We start from the raw sequence: 21,631 nt of genomic DNA on the forward strand, positions 1-21,631 counted from the left end.
CTCCCTGAAACTCTCTACAACCTCTGGTTCTTTCAGTTTATCCAGGTCCCATCTCCTTAAATTCCCACCTTTTTGCAGTTTCTTCAATCTGCAGTTCATAACCAATAGATTGTGGTCAGAATCCACATCTGCCCCTGGAAATGTCTTATAATTTAAAACCTGGTTCCTAAATCTCTGTCTTACCATTATATAATCTATCTGATACCTTTTAGTATCTCCAGGAATCTTCCAGGTACACAAACTTCTTTTATGATTCTTGAACCAAGTGCTAGCTATGATTAAGTTATGCTCTGTGCAAAATTCTACAAGGCGGCTTCCTCTTTCATTTCTTCCCCCCAATCCATATTCACCTACTATGTTTCCTTCTCTCCCTTTTCCTGCTGACGAATTCCAGTCACCCATGACTATTAAATTTTCGTCTCCCTTCACTACCTGAATAATTTCTTTTATCTCGTCATACATTTCATCAATTACTTCGTCATCTGCAGAGCTAGTTGGCATATAAACTTGTACTACTGTAGTAGGCATGGGCTTTGTGTCTATCTTGGCCACAATAATGCGTTCACTATGCTGTTTGTAGTAGCTAACCCGCACTCCTATTTTTTTATTCATTATTAAACCCACTCCTGCATTACCCCTATTTGATTTTGTATTTATAACCCTGTAATCACCTGACCAAAAGTCTTGTTCCTTCTGCCACCGAACTTCACTAATTCCCACTATATCTAACTTTATCCTATCCATTTCCCTTTTAAAATTTTCTAACCCACCTGCCCGATTAAGGGATCTGACATTCCACGCTCCGATCCGTAGAACGCCAGTTTTATTTCTCCTGATAACGACGTCCTCCTGAGTAGTCCCCGCCCGGAGATCCGAATGGGGGACTATTTGACCTCCGGAATATTTTACCCAAGAGGACGCCATCATCATTTAATCATACAGTAAAGCTGCATGTCCTCCTAGACTTAGAACTACTTAAACCTAACTAACCTAAGGACATCACACACATCCATGCCCGAGGCAGGATTCGAACCTGCGACTGTAGCAGCAGCGTGGTTCCAGACTGAAGCGCCTACAACCACTCGGCCACAGCGGCCGGCAAATAAGAAGGCAAAAGGGACGGTTTCCTCGCTCATAAGCATGCCACAGCCATATATTATGGGTCGAAACACACAGTTTCGTGGGTACTTTTATTTAATGCATGCAGGAGTAAAAGATGTTACCAAAATTTGACAGTGTACAAACTATGAAATCTGGAACACAACATGGCCGCTCAGCACTCTCCGAGTACTCTCACTCTTCCGACAATGCCGGTATAGTTTTTATTGTCTTAGAGCTACGGTGAGCAGCTCTCGAGAGATGGAGGTTACCATCTATATGGGAGGTGTAAACTCGCAGTCAGCGATTGTCTGAGATCTTTGCGTACTCTCGGACACAGTCAGCGAGCTGAGTCTCGGTGCTGTTGGCACGACTAGTATTACTCGCAAGAGATCGCTGAGAGTGGAAAACTGATACCTAGCTTTAGAAGTACAATTATGAACCGAAACATTATGACCACCTGCTTAATAGCTTGTTTCTCCGTCTTTGGAATGAAATACACCACTGACTCAGCGTATCAGGGATCCGACAGTTCGTTGGTAGGTTTGTGGAGGTATTTGGCGTTAGATGTCTACGCACAGGTCATGTAATTCGAGTAAATAATGGGGCGCTAATGTTCGTACGTGGTGATGGTGCCCGATGGCGACCCAGATGGATTCCATGGGATTTACAACAGGCAAATCTGGTCGCCGAGTGAAGTTCACTATAATGCTCCCCAAACCACTGTAGCACGGTTCTATATCCGAGACAGAGACCCTGCTGAAAGATGACATGGCCGTCGGGGAAGAGATCAGATATGACAGCTGTGAGCGTGTCTTCGATTACTACGACAGGTCAGATGCAAGCGCAGGAGCATGTCTCCCGTAGCATAATCCTGCTCCCACCAGTCTGCAGCCTGCATCCATGGCACACTGCGAGCGGGCATTCACCTCGTTGACGGCATTTGTGGAGACGACCATCGACCTTGTGCAGCAAAAATGTGACTCACCCGAAGAGCCGACACGTTTCCATTGATCGACGTTCGAATCCCATTGGTCCCGTGACCACTACAATCATAACTGACGATGCCGCTGGGTAAGCATGTGAATACATAGGGGTGCTCTGCAGTGAAGCTCCATGTTCAACAATATGCGCTGAACTGTGTGCTCCGAAACACTTATGCGTGCACAAGCATTGTGGTCTTCCGGTAGAAATGCCACAGATTACCACCTGTCATACCTTACAGAGCAGACAAGCCTCCGAACCGCACGTTTTGTGAATAGTCGTGGACGCCCAACCATTTAGCAGCAAGTGGTTGATTCTCTGTTCTTCTACCTCTTTCCGGGAATGCTCACGAAGGTAGCACGTGTACATTTGACAAGCTTCGCCGTTTTCTGCTTCTACATCTACATCTACACATCTACTTGGATACTCTTTAAACCACATTTAAGTGCCTGGCATAGGATTCATCAAACCACCTTCACAATTCTCTGTTATTCCAATCTGGTATAGAGGGCGGAAAGAATGAACACCTATATGTTTCCGTACGAGCTCTGATTTCCCTTATTTTATCGTGGTGATCGTTCCTGCCTATGTAGGTCGGTGTCAACAAAATATTTTCGCATTCGGAGCAGAAAGTTGGTGACTGGAATTTCGTGAGAAGATTTCGTCGCAACGAAAAACGCCTTTCTTTTAGTGATGTCCAGCCCAAATCCTGTATCATTTCTGTGACAGTGTCTCCCATATTTCGCGATAGTACAAAACGCGCTGCCTTTCATTGAACTTTTCTATGTACTATGTCAGCCCTGTCTGGTAAGGATGGCACACCGCGCAGCAGTATTCTAAAAGAGGGCGGACAAGCGTAGTGTAGGCAGTCTCCTTAGTAGGTCTGTTACATTTTCTAAGTGTCCTGCCAATAAAATGCAGTCTTTGGTTAGCCTTCCCCAAGACGTTTTCTATGTGTTCCTTCCAATTTAAGTTGTCCGTAATTGTAATATCTAGGTATTTAGTTGAATTTACGGCTTTTAGATTAGAATGATTTATCGTATAACCGAAGTTTAACGAGTCCCTTTTAGCACTCATGTGTATGACGTCACACTCTTCGTTATTTAGGGTTAACTGCCCCTTTTCGCACCATTCAGATATATTTTCTAAAGCGGTTTGCAATTTGTTTTGATCTTCTGAAGACCGTATTAGTCGATAAACGACAACGTCATCTGTAAACAATCAAAGACGGCTGCTCAGATTTTCTCCCAAATCGTTCATATAGATAAAGAACAGGAAAGGGCCTATAACACTACCTTGGGGAACGCCTGAAATCAGTTCTGCTCTACTCGATGACTTTCCGTCAATTTCTACGAACTGCGACCTCTCTGACAGGAAGTCACAAATCCAGTCACATAACTGAGACGATATTCCACAGGCACGCAATTTCACTGCGAGCCACTTGTGTGCTACAATGTCAAAAGCCTTCCGGAAATCCTGAAATACAGAAACGATCTGAAATCCCTTGCCAATAGCACTCAACACTTCATGTAAATAAAGAGCTAGTTGTGTTTCACAGGAACGATGTTTTCTAAACCCATGTTGACTGTGTGTCAATAGACCGTTTCCTTCGAGGAACATAATATATGTTCCAAAATCCTGGTGCATATCGAAGTTAACGATATTGGCCTGTAGTTTAATGGATTACTCTTACTACCTTTCTTGAATATTGGTGTGACCTGTGCAACTTTCCAGTCTTTGAGTATGGATCTTTCGTCAAGCGAACGGTTGTCTAAGACTGTTAAGTATGGAGCTAATGCATCAGCATACTCCGAAGGGAACCTAATTGGTATACAGCCTGGACCAGAACACTTGCCTTTATTAAATGATTTAAGTTGCTTCACTTCCCCGAGGATATTTACTTCTATGGTAATGTTGGCAGCGGCTGTCGATTCACGGGCTATCGTTCACGGGCTCTGAGTACTAATCATCTGCCCTTTTTCAAAGTCGCTTATCTCAGTAGCTTTTGCAGCCCGTATCATCGCAGGGGTGATGCCCTGTTCGTGTCTGCTCCGCTGACATACAGGGTGTCCGGAAAGTCTTTCCCTGATTACATAAATTGATAACTCAGGCTAGTAGTAAGATACAAATATGAAACTGGTGTCTAATTGTTTACAAACTATCAAAGTTTCTTTCACACATCAGATAACTTCCACTTCCATTGTTGCCCAATGACAGTACGCGTCGATATGAGTTCGCGGTCGAAATGCTATCACGTAGTGAGGACGATGATAGTTATCTCAGACGAATTGCCTTTTCCGACGAAGCAACCTTTTTTGTCAGTGGAGTAGTGAATCGCCACAATGTGCGCATTTTGGGTTCACAACCCCCTGGCGAGGTCATGGAGTGCACCAGAGGCAGTCCAAAGGTGAATATTTTGTGCGCGCTATTGCACGATCGAATTATCGGGCCATTCTTCTTCGCTGAGGCTACCATCACATCTGCAGTGTATCCGGACATGTTGCAAATGTATGCTGTTCCTCAGCTGCTTCAGTATCACCCCGATGTCTTGTTTCAGCAAGACGGAGCACCGCCTCATAGGGATTTGGACGTCCGTGCCTATCTCGATATGACCTTTCCTGGGCGATGGATTGGCCGTGATGGGCCAACGGTTTGGCCTCCACGCTCTCCTGACATAACCCCATTAGACTTCTTTTTATGGGGTTATGTCAAGGACGAGGTCTACCGAACACTTGTACCAGATCTTGAAAACCTGCGGCAACGGATAACCACAGTCGTTGAATCGATCCCTCCAGTGATGTTGGCTAATGTGTGGACGGAAATTGAATATCGCCTAGATGTGCTACGTGCTACCAAGGGTGCTCATGTGGAAGTTTACTGTTGTGTGAAAAAAACTTTGATAGTTTGTAAACAATTAGACATCAGTTTCATATTTGTATCTTACTTCGAGCCTGAGTTATTAATTAATGTAATCAGGGAAAGATCTTTCGGACACCCTGTACCTCTGTTACCGCGTCCCATGCCCGCAACGCTACCAGGCGGCATCCAACGGCGCGGTGGGCAGTGGTCATAAGGTGTTGGCTCATCAGTGTAGCTGGCGTTGAGCGCGCCGCTCGCAGCAATTACGTGCGCTGGTCTGTTGCCCCGGGCGCGCCGTCCTTGACCCGCATCGGACCAGAACACAGCCGCCCATCTCGGGCGCGGAGCTCGCGTTTCTCCAGGGCGATTATTAGCCGCGTTTAGATGCCGCCGCCGCCGCCACCTTGCCTGTTCAAGGACGGGGACCTTGTGCTGGTTCTGCCGCTAATCACTCTAGTTCTGCCTACTCAGGCCCCGATTGGTTTTTGTCTATACGGCCATTCGGATGCGCATACAGAAAACTACATTGCGCAGTTCGACAGCCTTATGCGGAAGAGATAGCGGTTGACGTCTGCCATTTTGCTTCTACATTTCAGGCAAGACTCTAACAAGGGGAGGGTGTGAAATGTGGATCACCGATTTTGGTCAGTTTTCGCTAGGACGTTCTATATTTAATACACTACTGGTCATTAAAATGGCTACACCACGAAGATGACGTGCTACATACGCGAAATTTAACCGACAGGAAGAAGATGCTGTGATATGCAAATGATTAGCTTTTCAGAGCATTCACACAAGGTTGGCGCCGGTGGCGACACCTACAACGTGCTCACATGAGGAAAGTTTCCAACCGATTTCTCATACCAAACAGCAGTTGACCGGCGTTGCCTGGTGAAACTATTGTTGTGATTCCTCGTGTAAGGAGGAGAAATGCGTACCATCACGTTTCCGCCTTTGATAAAGGTCGGATTGTAGCGTATCGCGATTGCGGTTTATCGTATCGCGACATTGCGTTGGTCGAGATCCAATGACCGTTAGCAGAATATGGAATCGGTGGGTTCAGCAGGGTAATACGGAACGCCGTGATGTTTTTAGATGATTTTTCCATGTTTAGTATTGAAAACACAATTTTCCAGCCTCAACTTCGACATCGATTTTTTCCCAAATCCAGTGAGTGTCTAGCAAAAAGCTGAAACACACATCTCTTTGTTTTGAATATACAGCGTCCTTGCAAACTTCGTCTAAACCGGTGACCCACCTGACAGTCCCTCCTCTGTAAGCCGGCCGCTGTGGCCGAGCGGTTGTAGGCGCTTCAGTATGGAACCGCGCTGCTGCTACGGTCGCAGGTTCGAATCCTGCCTCGGGCATGGATGTGTGTGATGTCCTTAGGTTAGTTAGGATTAAGTAGTTCTAAGTTCTAGGGTACTGATGACCTCAGATTTGAAGTCCTATAGTGCTCAGAGCCATTAGAACCTCCTCTGTAAGGAAGTATTTACTTATTCATTTACACGTCAAGTTCCGTTGGACCAAATTGAGGAGCAAATATCCAAGGTCATGTAACGTGTCAGTACATGAAATTACAACATAAACGTAATAACAGATAAAAATAAATGTTTAGGAACCCGAAAAAAGTCAGTCCATAAGTTTAACTAAACGCAATCAACAATACAATATGAATCAGCTTAATTTTTGAAGGAACTCCTCGGCAGAACAGAAGGAGTGACTCATGAGGAAACTCTTTAGTTTTGATTTGAAAGCGCGTGGATCACTGCTAAGATTCCAGAATGAGATTTTCACTCTGCAGCGGAGTGTGCGCTGATATGAAACTTCCTGGCAGATTGAAACTGTGTGCCCGACCGAGACTCGAACTCGGACCTTCGCCTTTCGCGGGCAAGTGCTCTACCACCTGAGCTACCGAAGCACAACTGACACCCGGTACTCACAGCTTTACTTCTGCCAGTACCTCGTCTCCTACCTTCCAAACTTTACAGAAGCTCTCCTGCGAACCTTGCAGAACTAACACTCCTGAAAGAAAGGATATTGCGGAGACATGGCTTAGCCACAGCCTGGGGGATGTTTCCAAAATGAGATTTTCACTCTGCAGTGGAGTGTGCGCTGATATGAAACTTCCTGGCAGATTAAAACTGTGTGCCCGACCGAGACTCGAACTCGGGACCTTTGCCTTGCGCGGGCAAGTGCTCTACCACCTGAGCTACGGAAGCACGACTCACGCCCGGTACTCACAGCTTTACTTCTGCCAGTACCTCGTCTCCTACCTTCCAAACCTTACAGAAGCTCTCCTCCGAACCTTGCAGAACAGTCTCGGTCGGGCACACAGTTTTAATCTGCCAGGAAGTTTCAACTGCTAAGATATTTGAATTCGAGTGGTAGCTTATTGAAAATGGATGCAGCAGTATACTACACACCTTTCTGCACAAGACATAAGGACGTCCGATCCAAATGCAGGTTTGATTTCTGCCGAGTATTAACTGAGTGAAAGCTGCTTATTCTTGGGAATAAGCTAATATTGTTAACAAGAAAAGACAATAAAGAATATAAGGTCACGGATCTACGTCCTATCGACAACAACACCGTTAAACCCGAACTGCTACCTGAACTGGTCAAGGGTAGGGGAGGAAATGCACTTGTCACAAGAGTCACTCTGACACTCGATTTTAAGGCATCCTCGGATGCTCTAAGAAACCACGCCGAAACCAAAACTAGTCATTCCCAAAAGTCATCACGCTAATTCCTCTCAACACCGCTCTAGGCTAGATAGCAGCCTCAATTCGATGAGGACGAGGGTCCACAAGTTTCTTCTGCTATGCTAAATGCAACTGGTGATTAGATCTCGTAAAGCTACAAAATGTTCACCGCTATGTTTCAGCCGCTGTTCCATACAGCCCAGTCCGCAGCACGGGGTCCCGGGTGTGATTCCCGGCATGGTCAGGGATTTTTGTTGCCTCGAGATGACTGGGTGTCGTTGTGTCGTCTTCATCATCATCATTCATCCCCATTACGGTCGGAGGGAGGAAATGGCAAACCACCTCCATTAGGGCCTTGCCAAGTACGGCGGTGCGGGTCTTCCGCATCGTACCCCAACGCTCCTCGGAGTATAGGACCTCATCGTCATATGGCCCCTGACATTTGCTGTGGAATCATTTCAAATGTGGTGCTACAGAAGAATGCTGAAGAGTAGGTGGGTAGATCACAAATCTAATGCGGAGGCATTGAATAGGATTGGGGAGAAGAGGAGTTTGTGGCACAACTTGACAAGAAGAAGGGATCGGTTAGTAGGACATGTTCTGAGGCATCAAGGGATCACCAATTTAGTATTGGAGGGTAGCGTGGAGGGTAAAAATTGTAGAGGGAGACCAAGAGATGAATACACTAAACAGGTTCAGAAGGATGTAAGCTGCAGTACGTATTGGTAGATGAAGAAGCTTGCACAGGATAGAGTAGCATGGAGAGCTGCATCAAATCAGTCTCAGAACTGAAGACCACAACAACAACAACGACCTGGAGGTGCCGTCGTGCTGCCACAGGTGGCTTCTCAAACCAGGAGTGTTTGTGTTTAGGCCTGTGGACATTATTGTTGTCATCATGTTGTCACCTCAGAAAACGCGAGTGCCCATAGCAGTCAAGAAAACATAAAAGAAAGGGCAACACTGTGTCAGCGAAAATGTTGAGATAAACAGTGTTGTTCGTCATCAAAGTAGATCAAAATATTTTTACGAAAAAAAACCCAAAAACATCACAGTAACACCTTCCACTGAAGTACACCCTCCGCATGCTGAGTATTAGACGCCTCATTGTTCTGTCTGTGCACTCGAAGCTTCGCTTCATTTGATGAGAGGCCAATTAACTATTCGTTGGACCTACAATTACCTGTTGTCCAGTGTCTGTGCCGTTTGACTCACCGAAGCCATGCAGCTTTATTAGCTTATGCGAGATATCCGACTCCAAATGTCCATTGCATAGAGTTCCCTTCCTCATGTTCGCTCCGAGTTTCGATAAGATAGACATGCATTAGCTGATAGCAGCAATTCCTGTCGTTTTGAAAGCGATTGTCATGGAGAAAACGTTACATTCATCTCGCGTTCCTGTCTGGCGCTATTTTAAAACCAGTCAATGACACTTAGTTCTTCCACTGCGTCGTAAAAATAACACGATTGAAAGTTGTGGCGCTCATGATAAATCCTCCGAATCGCCTTATTAGAAGGGTTTGCAGCCTGTGAAGATGTAATTTCGCTGTATTTCCCCAGAAAACACACGCATAATTCGTCACTGAGCGAATAAACTGCCGATAGCCCACAGTGGATCGATAATTAGGTTTTATCATAGATTAAACTGCCCATAGCTGTTGCGAAATTGTGGTTCATACTTCTTGGATATGAATTTAGAAGGTGACTTTGGAATCAGTGTGCACACCTAAGTATTTGAGTGATGCGGCCCACTGTATCATTTCACCGAATAGTTCTACGTTGCAAATATACAGTCGATGTTTCCTGGAAATGATCATCGCTTCACTTATGAGTACATTCCACGCACGATTTCGTTGGCCAGGCTTCGAGGTTTCGACAGGCCTCTTGGAAGCGATGGTGCAGTGCTTGTGGTCATCTGCTTATTGTTAAGAGGGCCATATTATGAGCACAGATAGCTCTTGTGATCCGTGTTGTCGTCAGAGGTATGACGCATACAAGAAGTAGAGTTGTGGACTCAGTATCGACCCCTATGGTACGCCAGCTCTGATTTGACGGACGGTCGACGTGGCTTCGCCAACTCAAACGACGAAGGTGTGCTCTAGTAAACACATAGAAAGCAGCTTCTTGTATGGTGCCGGGACGCCCATCACAAAGGACTTGTACAGGATGTTTCTCGACTTATGCTCTGCTCCTTACGCCCTGTTATACAGCTGTGAGTGGTATAACATTTCCTGTAGACACATTCGACAGTCCGCGTTGATACATCAATAAGTCGGGCAACTTTATTCACTACGTGGGCTCGTGCAAACACGATAATGCTTCGTGCTATTCTGTTCCATCTTTACATCGTCTCATCTTACACCATGTTGATTTCATACAACCGACTGGCGCATCACACAGCTCTACTGCGTCAGTGTTAAAGGGTTATCGTATGATCTGATCTTCCATCTAAAATACTGCAAAGCGACCAGTGTGCTCTTTTAATGGTCACTAACTTTCTGTCCGTTCAACGTGTAATGAGTGAGAATTGGGAGATTTGAACTCATCTGCTTTCTAATAAGAGTTCTGTATCTTATTTACTTCCTAACTAGTAGACAAGAGGCAGAATAAGAAAAAACAGGTGTCCTTTAAGGGACGAGAGTAGCTTTAATATAAAGGAAACATGCTATACATCCGTTGGTTCCTAAATTCTCACTGAGTCTTCAGGCAGCGGTTACGCTAATCGTTCCATTAAGATTCCTTCCTCTCCAATCCTTAAAGCATTTATTATTCAATGATTTACATGTCAAGCAACGCTCTACATGGATATTATTTCGAGAGTTTCCTACCATAGCTCACAAATCAATTTCACTTTTCCACAGCTTACCTGCTGTAAGTAGATCTACAAATGCGAGAAACATTCCATCTACTAACTTACATTAGTTTACTGTTGCTGGTTTTGCTCAGATGAAAGGATCATCCTCTGGCTCTATCAATAACACGTTTAATGTTCAAGCCACTCTGGATGATTTTTCTGTGTTTTTGGAGTGCTATTCGTGCATTTACTTATAATCAAATTTTTATGCCTTGGTCTCGTTCACGTCCTTCACCATTCACTAAGGCAGAAGAACATCCTAACAAGATCTCAGGCATGATAAAACTTACTTTGTAATTTCTGACCATTTCTGAACTGCAAATAAATTTATTTCACTTCATTCTACTTTTTCATAGTGGAGTCCATGAGGAACAGGTTTCACTTAGTGAAGCGAAAGGAATTAGCTCGCTGATCACGTAGGAATAGAGGACGAGCAGAGAGTGCCTCTTTTGTATGCAATATAAGAATCGATATTTTCAGCAATGTTGGCTCGTTGTCTTCTTTACTTCAACCGTTTCAGAGATATGGTCATGCTCTCCGAAGAATTAAAATTAATTTGTCATGTGAAGATTAAATTCACAACTTCTGTCATGCGGATAAAGGATATATGTTGTCAAGCAGTCGAAAGTTTTACGTAAAATATGTAGAAGCGATGCATTTTCTGTCTATATCTGAATAAATATTTTGCCATCGCCTGTGCAGTGCATGACGGAAAGCAAATTATTTAGGTATTAGCCGCTTGCTAATCTATTAGATTCGCGAACAGAGCGAAGGAAACATTACTGTTTACATGTCACCATAGCCTCTCTTGTCTTATACAAATGGTTGCTATGTGACAAGTACACAAGAGGAAGCAAATCTGCTACATAGTCTATCGCGAATACCAGATCTCCACTTGGGCAACGCTGTTTTACGGGAAGAAAGCTTTTCCTTCGCAGCTTCCCATTACAGCACCCCCTCCTAAGCTGATACTGCTAGTATGAGTACAATTTTGGACTAATTAACTATTTGACAAATTGATACACAAAAGTGTACGGAATGACTGTTGATTCTATACTAAATATATTAGCGAAATCTCTGCCACTATACTGACGAAAACTCGCTGTACGCGATATCTGAGCGCGGTTTTCGCAACCGGTTTCAATTAGCATAACATCTGTCTGGTTGGCTGTAATGATGCAACAACTTATAGAACGAAATCGATTCTGTCGCTTTGGTATTTTTTTTTCTTTTTCTTTTTTTTCGTTTATAATCGTTATGGAGAATCCCCCTGCATGCAGTCTGATAGGATGAAATTTTTTTATTTAAAGAACAGAAATACCCGTTAAGTTCATGTAATCATACAGGAAATTTTGTGCAAATTGTAGGAAGATGCACCTTCTTTGCTACAGACTTAATACGATAATGCTGTTAGGTGCTGTACCTGAAGTAGTCTCTATGAACTTCATTTATTGGAAAACAGAGGTCACATTTTTTCACTGATATGCCTTATTTTCATGTAATGAATTGTTTGAAAGAACACTCTACTTCATACAAAGTCCAGGCACGACTAAAGAAGTGCAATGCTTATGTTTAAAGATCTTCATACCATTTTTTACTAAAACGTTCTTATAAAGTGATGAAAGTCACTGTGAATGAAGACTATTCAAGCCACATTAGTTGTTATGTAGTCCTTTATTGAGAACACTTCCTGTTTCGCAACATTACAGTGGCCGAGCGATTCTAGGCGTTTCATTCCAGAACCGCGCTGCTGCTACGGTCGCAGGTTCGAATCCTGCCTCGGGCATGGATGTGTGTGATGTCCTTAGGTTAGTTAGGCTGAAGTAGTTCTAAAGTCTAGGGTACTGATGACCTCAGATGTTAAGTCTCGTAGTGCTTAGAGCCAGCACCGTTACACGTGCATCCTCAGGTGGTGCATAGCTTCCCGTTGTCTGAGGGCGAATCATTGGAAAAATTGGGAAATTTGTGGTAAGATCTTATGGGACCAAACTGCTGAGGTCATCGGTCCCTAAGTTACACACTACTTAACGTAACTTCCGTAACTAAAACCAACTTACGCTAAGGACAACACAGACACACACACACACACACACACACACACACACACACACACACCACACACCCACGCCCGAGGGAGGACTCGAACCTTCGACGGGGAGGGGGGGGGGGGGGGGGGCGAACAGTGAACACCTAGACCGCGCGCCTGTCCCGCGTGGCCACGAATCATTGCAAAATCTGAGGATGCACCTGTAAAGATGCGGAACCGGTACCGTTCCCAACGAAGGACTACACATCATCTAAAGCGGCTTGAAGAGTCTTCATTTACTATGAATTCCATCGATACATACGAACTTTTTTTTAGTAAAAAACAGTTTGAAGATTCTTAAATACGTTATGTGATCAAAAGTATCCGGACACACCCCAAAACATATGTTTGTCATATTAGGTGCATTGTGCTGCCACCTACTGCCAGGTACTCTATATCAGCGACTTCAGTACTCATTAGACACCGTGAGAGAGCAGAATGGGGCGCTCGGCGGAACTCACGGACATCGAATGTGGTCAGGTGATTGGGTGTCACTTGTGTCATACGTCTGTACGCGAGATTTCCACAGTCATAAACATCCCTAGGGCCACTGTTTCCGACGTGATAGTGAAGCGGAACCGTGAAGGGACACGTACAGCGCAAAAGCATACAGGTCGACCTTGTCTGTTGTCTGACAGAGACCGCCGACAATTGAAGAGAGTCGTAAGGTGTAATGGGCAGACATCTAACCAGATCATCACATTGGAATTCCAAACTGCATCAGGATCCACTGCAAGTACTATGGCAGTTAGGCGGGAGGTGAAAAAACTTGGATTTCATGGTCGAGCAGCTGCTCATAAGCCACACATCACGCCGGTAAATGCCAAACGACGTGTAAAAACGTCGTGTGGAGTGACGAATCAAGGTACATAAGCGGCGATCCGATGGCAGGGTATGGGGTATGGCGAATGCCTGGTGAAAGTCATCAACCAGCATGTGTAATGCCAAAAGTAAAATTTGGAGGCGGTGGTGTTATGGTATGGTCGTATTTTTCGTGGAGGGGCTTGCACCCCTTGTCGTTTTACGTGGCACTATCACAGCACAGTCGTACATTGATGGTTTAAGCACCTTCTTGCTTCCCACTGTTGAAGAGCAATTCGGGGATGGCGCTTGCGTCTTTCACCACGATCGAGCACCTGTTCACAAATGCACCGCCTGTGGCGGAGTGGTTACAACAATAACATCCCTGTAATGGACTGGCCTGCACATAGTCCGGACCTGAATCCTATAGAACCCCGTTGGGATGTTTTCGAACGCCGACTTCGTGCCAGGCCTCACCGACCGACATCGACAGCTCACCTCAGTGCAGCACTCGGTAAAGAATGGGCTGCCATTCCCCAAAAACCTTCCAGCATCTGACTGAATGTATGCCTGCGAGAGTGGAAACTGACATCAAGGCTAAGAATGGGCCAACACCACACTGAATTCCAGCGTTACCGATGGAGGGCGCCACGAACTTGTAAGTCATTTTCAACCAGGTGTCCGGATACGTTTGATCACATAGTGTGTTAGCAAAGTGTGAAAGAAACTTTATTTTGCGAGAATACCATTTTCCAGAACCTAAGCGTATCGAATCTTAGATAATTTATTTACTCTCCATGGTGGTTTTGTATCGGTTACAAATAAAACGATCATAAATTTGATCTTATTTCAGTAAAATATTTTTTCCGACGTTAATTGTTGCGCATCTCGTCATGTTCTCCATTATTCTTCAAGGGGAATTTTATTAGTGGGCTTTAGTTAATAACGTATTTGTTTTGGAAATCTATGATCCACAGTCACAATTTCTTTGTATTATTTATTTACCTTTCGTTCTTGGTGCTACTTTCGGGACCGTAGCCGCATACTGAAGCAATCATTTTACCATCAATCAAGGAGTGAATTAACGGAATCGTAGTTGGATAGATCCCTGTTCAAACCCTTGTCTAGCTTTACATTTCCGTAGCTTCTCCTTACCAGCTCATGCGAATACCGCCTACTTGGTAGGTAATCTGATCTTAGTGAATCAATCCTTCTGGATGTGTGACCACATCGTTAATGTGTAAAATTCTCCGATGTAACTGCCACTGTTACAAATGGCCTTCCTCGGGGTGTTTTACTAGGAGAAACACCATGAGCAAGACCATTTTCCACAATGGCCGCAATGTACGAGAATTTTACACATTGACAATGCGGGCACATATCCAGAGGAATTTATTGACTCTGAGAACTGCCGCGGAATCCTACGCTTACGTAAGCTAAACCTTCAATATTAAACCGATACAATTATTGTCTCCGAAGTATTTCTCTACTGTACGCACTGCACAGCAATGTCAGTTACGTCCGCTTCCTTTCGCATTTGGCGTTCTCTTCTTGTTGTTGTGGTCTTCACTCCAGAGACTGGTTTGATGCAGCTCTCCATGCTACTCTATCCTGTGCAAGTTTCTTCATCTCCGAATAAGTACTGCAACCTACAGCCTTCTGAATCTGCTTAGTGTATTCATCTCTTGGTCTTCTTCTCCTATTTTTACCCTCCAATACTAAATTGGTGATCCCTTGATGCCTCAGAACATGTCGTACCAACCGATCCTTCTTTCTAGTGAAGTTGTGCTACAGATTCCTCTTCTCCCCAATTCTATTCAGTACCTCTTCATTAATTAAGTGATTTAATCTTCAGCAATGCTCTGTAGCACCACATTTCGGAAGCTGCTATTCTCTTCTAGCCTAAACTGTTTATCGTCCATGTTTCACTTCCATACATGGCTACACTCCATACAAATACTTTCAGAAAAGACTTCCTGACACTTAAATCTGTACTCGATGTAAACAAATTTCTCTTCTTGAGAAACGCTTTCCATGCCATAGCTAGTCAACATTTTATATCATCTCTACTTCGACCGTCATCAGTTATTTTGCTCCGCAAATAGCAAAACTCATCTACTACTTTAAGTGCCTCATTTCCTAGTCTAATTCCCTAATGCGCAATATTAGGACCGCACGCTAACCACGCAGCACCATCTCTTCCGAATTTGACTGTTGCCACTACACACTATTGCATTCGCCAGACGGGCCGACTTCCATCGGATTGCCACTGGGTACAGCGTGATTCATCACTTCAAATCACTTTTTTTCCAGTCATTTACACTATCTTAAGCGTCGCTTGGCATTAAATAAAGAAATTTTAGGCTTATGAGGAGCTTCTAGAACGGTTTGTTCAATTGTTATGACTCCCTATGCCCAGATATTGTTCTAGTTGGGCTACTGGTAACATTTTGGTACTGTCGAGTGATTCCTTCCGCAATACAGTTTTTTACGACTACCCTCCGCGATGCTCGATGGTCCCTGTCCGTCACTACAAGAGGTCTGACAGCTCTTGTTTTAGCTGAGGTTGTTCCATCGCGTCTACAAAAAAAAAAAAAAAAAAAAAAAATGACTCTGAGCACTATGGGACTTAACATCTGAGGTCATCAGTCCCTTAGAACTACTTAAACCTAAATAACCTAAGGACATCACACACATCCATGCCCGAGGCAGGATTCGAACCTGCGACCGTAGCTGTCACGTGGTTCCAAACTGAAGCGCCTAGAGCTGCACGGCCACCCTGGCCGGCCATCGCGTTTACAGTCCACATCACACCACCAACTGCCGACTTGGGCATCTTTATAAGGGTTGAAATGTCCGTGATGGATTTGTTACTCAGGTGACATCCAGTGACCATCGACGTTCCATGTTACTGAGTTCTCCTGACCGAACGACTCTGTTATTATTGCTTCTCTACTGAAAATATAGGCTGGTGCGCGTCCTTTGTGACATCCAGTGGTCAATTCCTCAATAGAAAGGGATACCCCAATACGTTTCATCGGTTAGTTTACAGTATTCATCTGCGACAATGCTATATGTTTTCTATAGGAGTCCGCCTTTATGGTTAAAGCTATCTCGGAATGATTATCTGTCTTTTTCTCAGGACTTTTAGAGATGTGTTTGAGTGAAGAAGCGCTTAGTAATTTCGGTGCAATCATGCCCACGTTACTATCTTGTGGTTGTACTGAGTGGACTGTAACGTCATTGGAGCAGAATGTTCACGTAACGTTGTACTAAGCAGTTGGCCTGAACATTAGATTACCACCGTCTCTACAAACAGCTAGTAAGGGCTATCGAGCGAAATATGTGTTTCGTCGCCTTGTAACGGCAGGTCCGAAAATCGAGCCCTATGTCCCATGGAGGCGATGCTTTCGGCACCTTTTAGAAATCTTATGTTAAAAAAAACGAAAAAATGAGATAAAAATGAGAAAAAAATAAAAATAAAACTGAGCGCCTAGGGGAACAACGATGCAGTCTCAATCTATTGCAGTATAACCAAGACACCCTTGTTCCTTTTCTTCCTCCCGCTAGTCTCTTCGCAGATAGGGATATATACGCATCTATTTATAGATGGCACGTAACGGAAAACTAATGAAAAATTAAAATGGCTCTAAGCGCTATGGGACTTAACATCTGAGGTCATCAGTCCCATAGACTTAGTACTTCTTAAACCTAAGGACATCACACACATCCATGCCCGAAGCAGGATTCGAACCTGCAACCGTAGCAGCAGCGCGGTTAGTGCCTGAAGCGCCTAGAACCGCTCGGACACTGCGGCCGGTGGAAAAGTAATGAACGAACTACTATTTTGTGGCGTTGTTACTCGCCGAAATCCCATTGAGTGGACGATACTGATCGCACGAAATTCATTTTCTACATGCTAGATATTTCAGACCACAGTCTGGTATTGTAGTCTAGTGGTAAAGGGTGTGACAAGAAATTGACAGATCGAGGGATCGAATCCTGCTTTTAACCTAGCCTTTATCTCTCAATGAACGGAACGTGGTTTGCATTCCTAATAATTTATAGGTCCCTTTTCTCCAGTAGAACTAGGGCCACGTGAGCAGTCGAAGTGGCGTCCAAGTGAAAGACTTGCAGTAGGCCGTTGAGCAATACGAAACTGTTGTCTCACTTCTTGCTGGCGATGACTCTTGAAGCGATTAGTGTAGTGAACGCAAATGCAATTTGTAGTCAGAAAAGGACAACGGATCACTATGGAGCTACGTGAAATCAGGAAACACGATATACTGAGTATTTCAAGAAGATTCATCGGCTTTCTTAGGGCTATAATCTAAAAGAATGAGCAACTTGGCGAAAGTTTCAACATAACATAAGATTACAGTTTTAACAGTTGCATTTGGCATCAATGTGTTCATTACCTCTCAAACAAACTCATTGTACCCTGCACCGGACGCAGGCTAAACATCCAGACCATTGTGGAACTCGGCCAGTACTGGCACGAGCGTGTATGGAGTTACTGTTGTTGTTATGCGAGTTACGAGTTCGCCCAAAGTTGTTGAAAGACGAGGTATATAATTGGAGTCCCTTACCTAGCCCCCAACTCCCGCCCTAAAAAAATACATAGTGCGAAATCAGACGAACTTCGAGGCCGGTTGTGCGATGTGCTGTAGGAAGTGCAGTGCCGTACTGCAGATGAACATCACACCTCATATCTTTAACTGAATTTGAGCTGTTAAGGTGGATAATGCAAAACGCCTTTTGTTGTTATGTTATCGGAATTTCTACACACTGCGAAATTAACATGCGAACGAACTGCACGAGGTTGACACCTGTCAACAACCGCATGAACCGCCAATATGGGTCTGGCGCCAAGGTAAACTTTGAGTTTCGATGCGTAATTCGAAATTTTGAAATTCGTCCTAAGGTCCTACGTTCATTCATGTTCAAGGTACGTTGTGATGCCGGAGGAATCTTTTTGAAAATTACTGTTCCGAATGCCCATGGCGTCTTTGTCATTCTCTTCTATTATTTCTTTTCCAGAGATTACACAAAGAAGGCCATACGGCAACCAGATTTTTGTAATTTTTTATACTTATGCTATTTGAAGTCCAGAACTCAAATATTCATGTACCAAAGCAGTTCGAAGCAACACTCAACAATTATCGAGAAAATTGTGTTTGTAGTTTTCAGACCATGTTTAATAGGCGAGAGTAAGGTCGCATTTTGGGGAAGTATAGTGGCTAAGTGACAGAGTGCTTGTCTGCTATGTAGGCTCTGGGTTCGATTCCTTGTCTATGAAGCGTAAACTACATAAAGAAGAGAAAATATCGGTAGCGGCCTAGACGGGTAATCGTTGGGTCGAGTATTGTTTCGATCAATTTTTCTCGTATTTTCGTTCAGTTCCAATATCTAAGTCGTTTAAGTACAAATTTCATCAAAATATATGCTACTTAACTCGTATCTAATTGTCATAATGAAAAACAGCACATCTTACTTCTAATTACGTATCACACTCAAAAATGCAGTTTTCACTGCAAATATCAATTTTTAACTATCGACTTTTATGAAACATGTTAATCAAGATTGTTTACATTAAAAAACAGAAAAAGGAAATTTTTCGATCTTTACGTATTTTACGCTTCACGCAAATGTTCGTCAGTCACGCATTTTGAGTCTGCTGAGAATCAAACCAAGGACCCCTCCCCCACCCCCCATGTGGCAGGCGAGCAGTCTACCACAGAAAAGCAGCACCCGAGTTGTCTGGGGCGCTTTGTCACGGTCCACGTGGCTGCCCCCGTCGGAGGTGCGAGTCCTCCCTTGGACATATGTGTGTGTGTGTATGTTTGTGTGTGTGTGTGTGTGTGTGTGTGTGTGTGTGTGTGTTTTGTCCGTAGCGTAAGTTAAGTTAGATTAAGTAGTTCAGATTAGTAGCTTAGGGACCGATGACCTCAGCAGTTTGGTCCCATAAGACCTTACCACAAATTTCCAAAATTTCCAAAAAAAGGAGCCTTACATTATCTGGTTAAACATGATTGGAAGGCTTCAAAGACGATTTTCTCGAGAATATTTGGGAGTTGCATGTAACGGATTTGGTTGATTGATAGTTTAGTGTAGGACTACACGTGCCATAAATACACTCCTGGAAATTGAAATAAGAACACCGTGAATTCATTGTCCCAGGAAGGGGAAACTTTATTGACACATTCCTGGGGTCAGATACATCACATGATCACACTGACAGAACCACAGGCACATAGACACAGGCAACAGAGCATGCACAATGTCGGCACTAGTACAGTGTATATCCACCTTTCGCAGCAATGCAGGCTGCTATTCTCCCATGGAGACGATCGTAGAGATGCTGGATGTAGTCCTGTGAAACGGCTTGCCATGCCATTTCCACCTGGCGCCTCAGTTGGACCAGCGTTCGTGCTGGACGTGCAGACCGCGTGAGACGACGCTTCATCCAGTCCCAAACATGCTCAATGGGGGACAGATCCGGAGATCTTGCTGGCCAGGGTAGTTGACTTACACCTTCTAGAGCGCGTTGGGTGGCACGGGATACATGCGGACGTGCATTGTCCTGTTGGAACAGCAAGTTCCCTTGCCGGTCTAGGAATGGTAGAACGATGGGTTCGATGACGGTTTGGATGTACCGTGCACTATTCAGTGTCCCCTCGACGATCACCTGTGGTGTACGGCCAGTGTAGGAGATCGCTCCCCACACCATGATGCCGGGTGTTGGCCCTGTGTGCCTCGGTCGTATGCAGCCCTGATTGTGGCGCTCACCTGCACGGCGCCAAACACGCATACGACCATCATTGGCACCAAGGCAGAAGCGACTCTCATCGCTGAAAACGACACGTCTCCATTCGTCCCTCCATTCACGCCTGTCGCGACACCACTGGAGGCGGGCTGCACGATGTTGGGGCGTGAGCGGAAGACGGCCTAACGGTGTGCGGGACCGTAGCCCAGCTTCATGGAGACGGTTGCGAATGGTCCTCGCCGATACCCCAGGAGCAACAGTGTCCCTAATTTGCTGGGAAGTGGCGGTGCGGTCCCCTACGGCACTGCGTAGGATCCTACGGTCTTGGCGTGCATCCGTGCGTCGCTGCGGTCCGGTCCCAGGTCGACGGGCACGTGCACCTTCCGCCGACCACTGGCGACAACATCCATGTACTGTGGAGACCTCACGCCCCACGTGTTGAGAAATTCGGCGGTACGTCCACCCGGCCTCCCGCATGCCCACTATACGCCCTCGCTCAAAGTCCGTCAACTGCACATACGGTTCACGTCCACGCTGTCGCGGCATGCTACCAGTGTTAAAGACTACGATGGAGCTCCGTATGCCACGGCAAACTGGCTGACACTGACGGCGACGGTGCACAAATGCTGCGCAGCTAGCGCCATTCGACGGCCAACACCGCGGTTCCTGGTGTGTCCGCTGTGCCGTGCGTGTGATCATTGCTTGTACAGCCCTCTCGCAGTGTCCGGAGCAAGTATGGTGGGTCTGACACACCGGTGTCAATGTGTTCTTTTTTCCATTTCCAGGAGTGTACGAGTATAAAAAATACCAAAATCTGATGGCCTTGCGATCTCCTTGTTTGGTACCAGTTTTATATCATAAAAAAATAGAAAAATGCGACTGTGGTGTGATCTCCTTGTTAGGTATTCGTTTTATCTCTTCGCTTCACAAAACCATTGTTCGAATTCCTTCAGAAGCGTTGGAACCCACAGAAGTAATTTCCAGGCATATAAGCTACTGGCCATTAAAACTGCTACACCACGAAGATGACGTGCTACAGACCTGAAATTTAACCGACAGGAAGAAGATGCTGTGATATGCAAATGATTATCTTTTCAGAGCATTCACACAAGGGTGGCGCCGGTGGCGACACCTACAACCTGCTGACATGAGGAAAGTTTCCAACCGATTTCTCATACACAAACAGCAGTTCACCGGAATTGCCTGGTGAAACGTTGTTGTGATGCCTCGTGTAAGGAGGAGAAATGCGTACCATGACGTTTCCGACTTTGATAAAGGTCGGTTTCTAGCCTGTCGCGATTGCGGTTTATCGTATCGGGACATAGCTGCTCGCGTTGGTCGAGATCCAATGACTGTTAGCAGAATATGGAATCGGTGGGTTCAGGGGGGTAATACGGAACGGCGTGCTGGATACCAACAGCCTCGCATCACTAGCAGTCGAGATGACAGGCGTCTTATCTGCATGGCTGTAACGGATC

Source organism: Schistocerca americana, chromosome 1 (assembly GCF_021461395.2).
Source record: "Schistocerca americana isolate TAMUIC-IGC-003095 chromosome 1, iqSchAmer2.1, whole genome shotgun sequence".
NCBI lineage: Eukaryota > Metazoa > Arthropoda > Insecta > Orthoptera > Acrididae > Schistocerca > Schistocerca americana.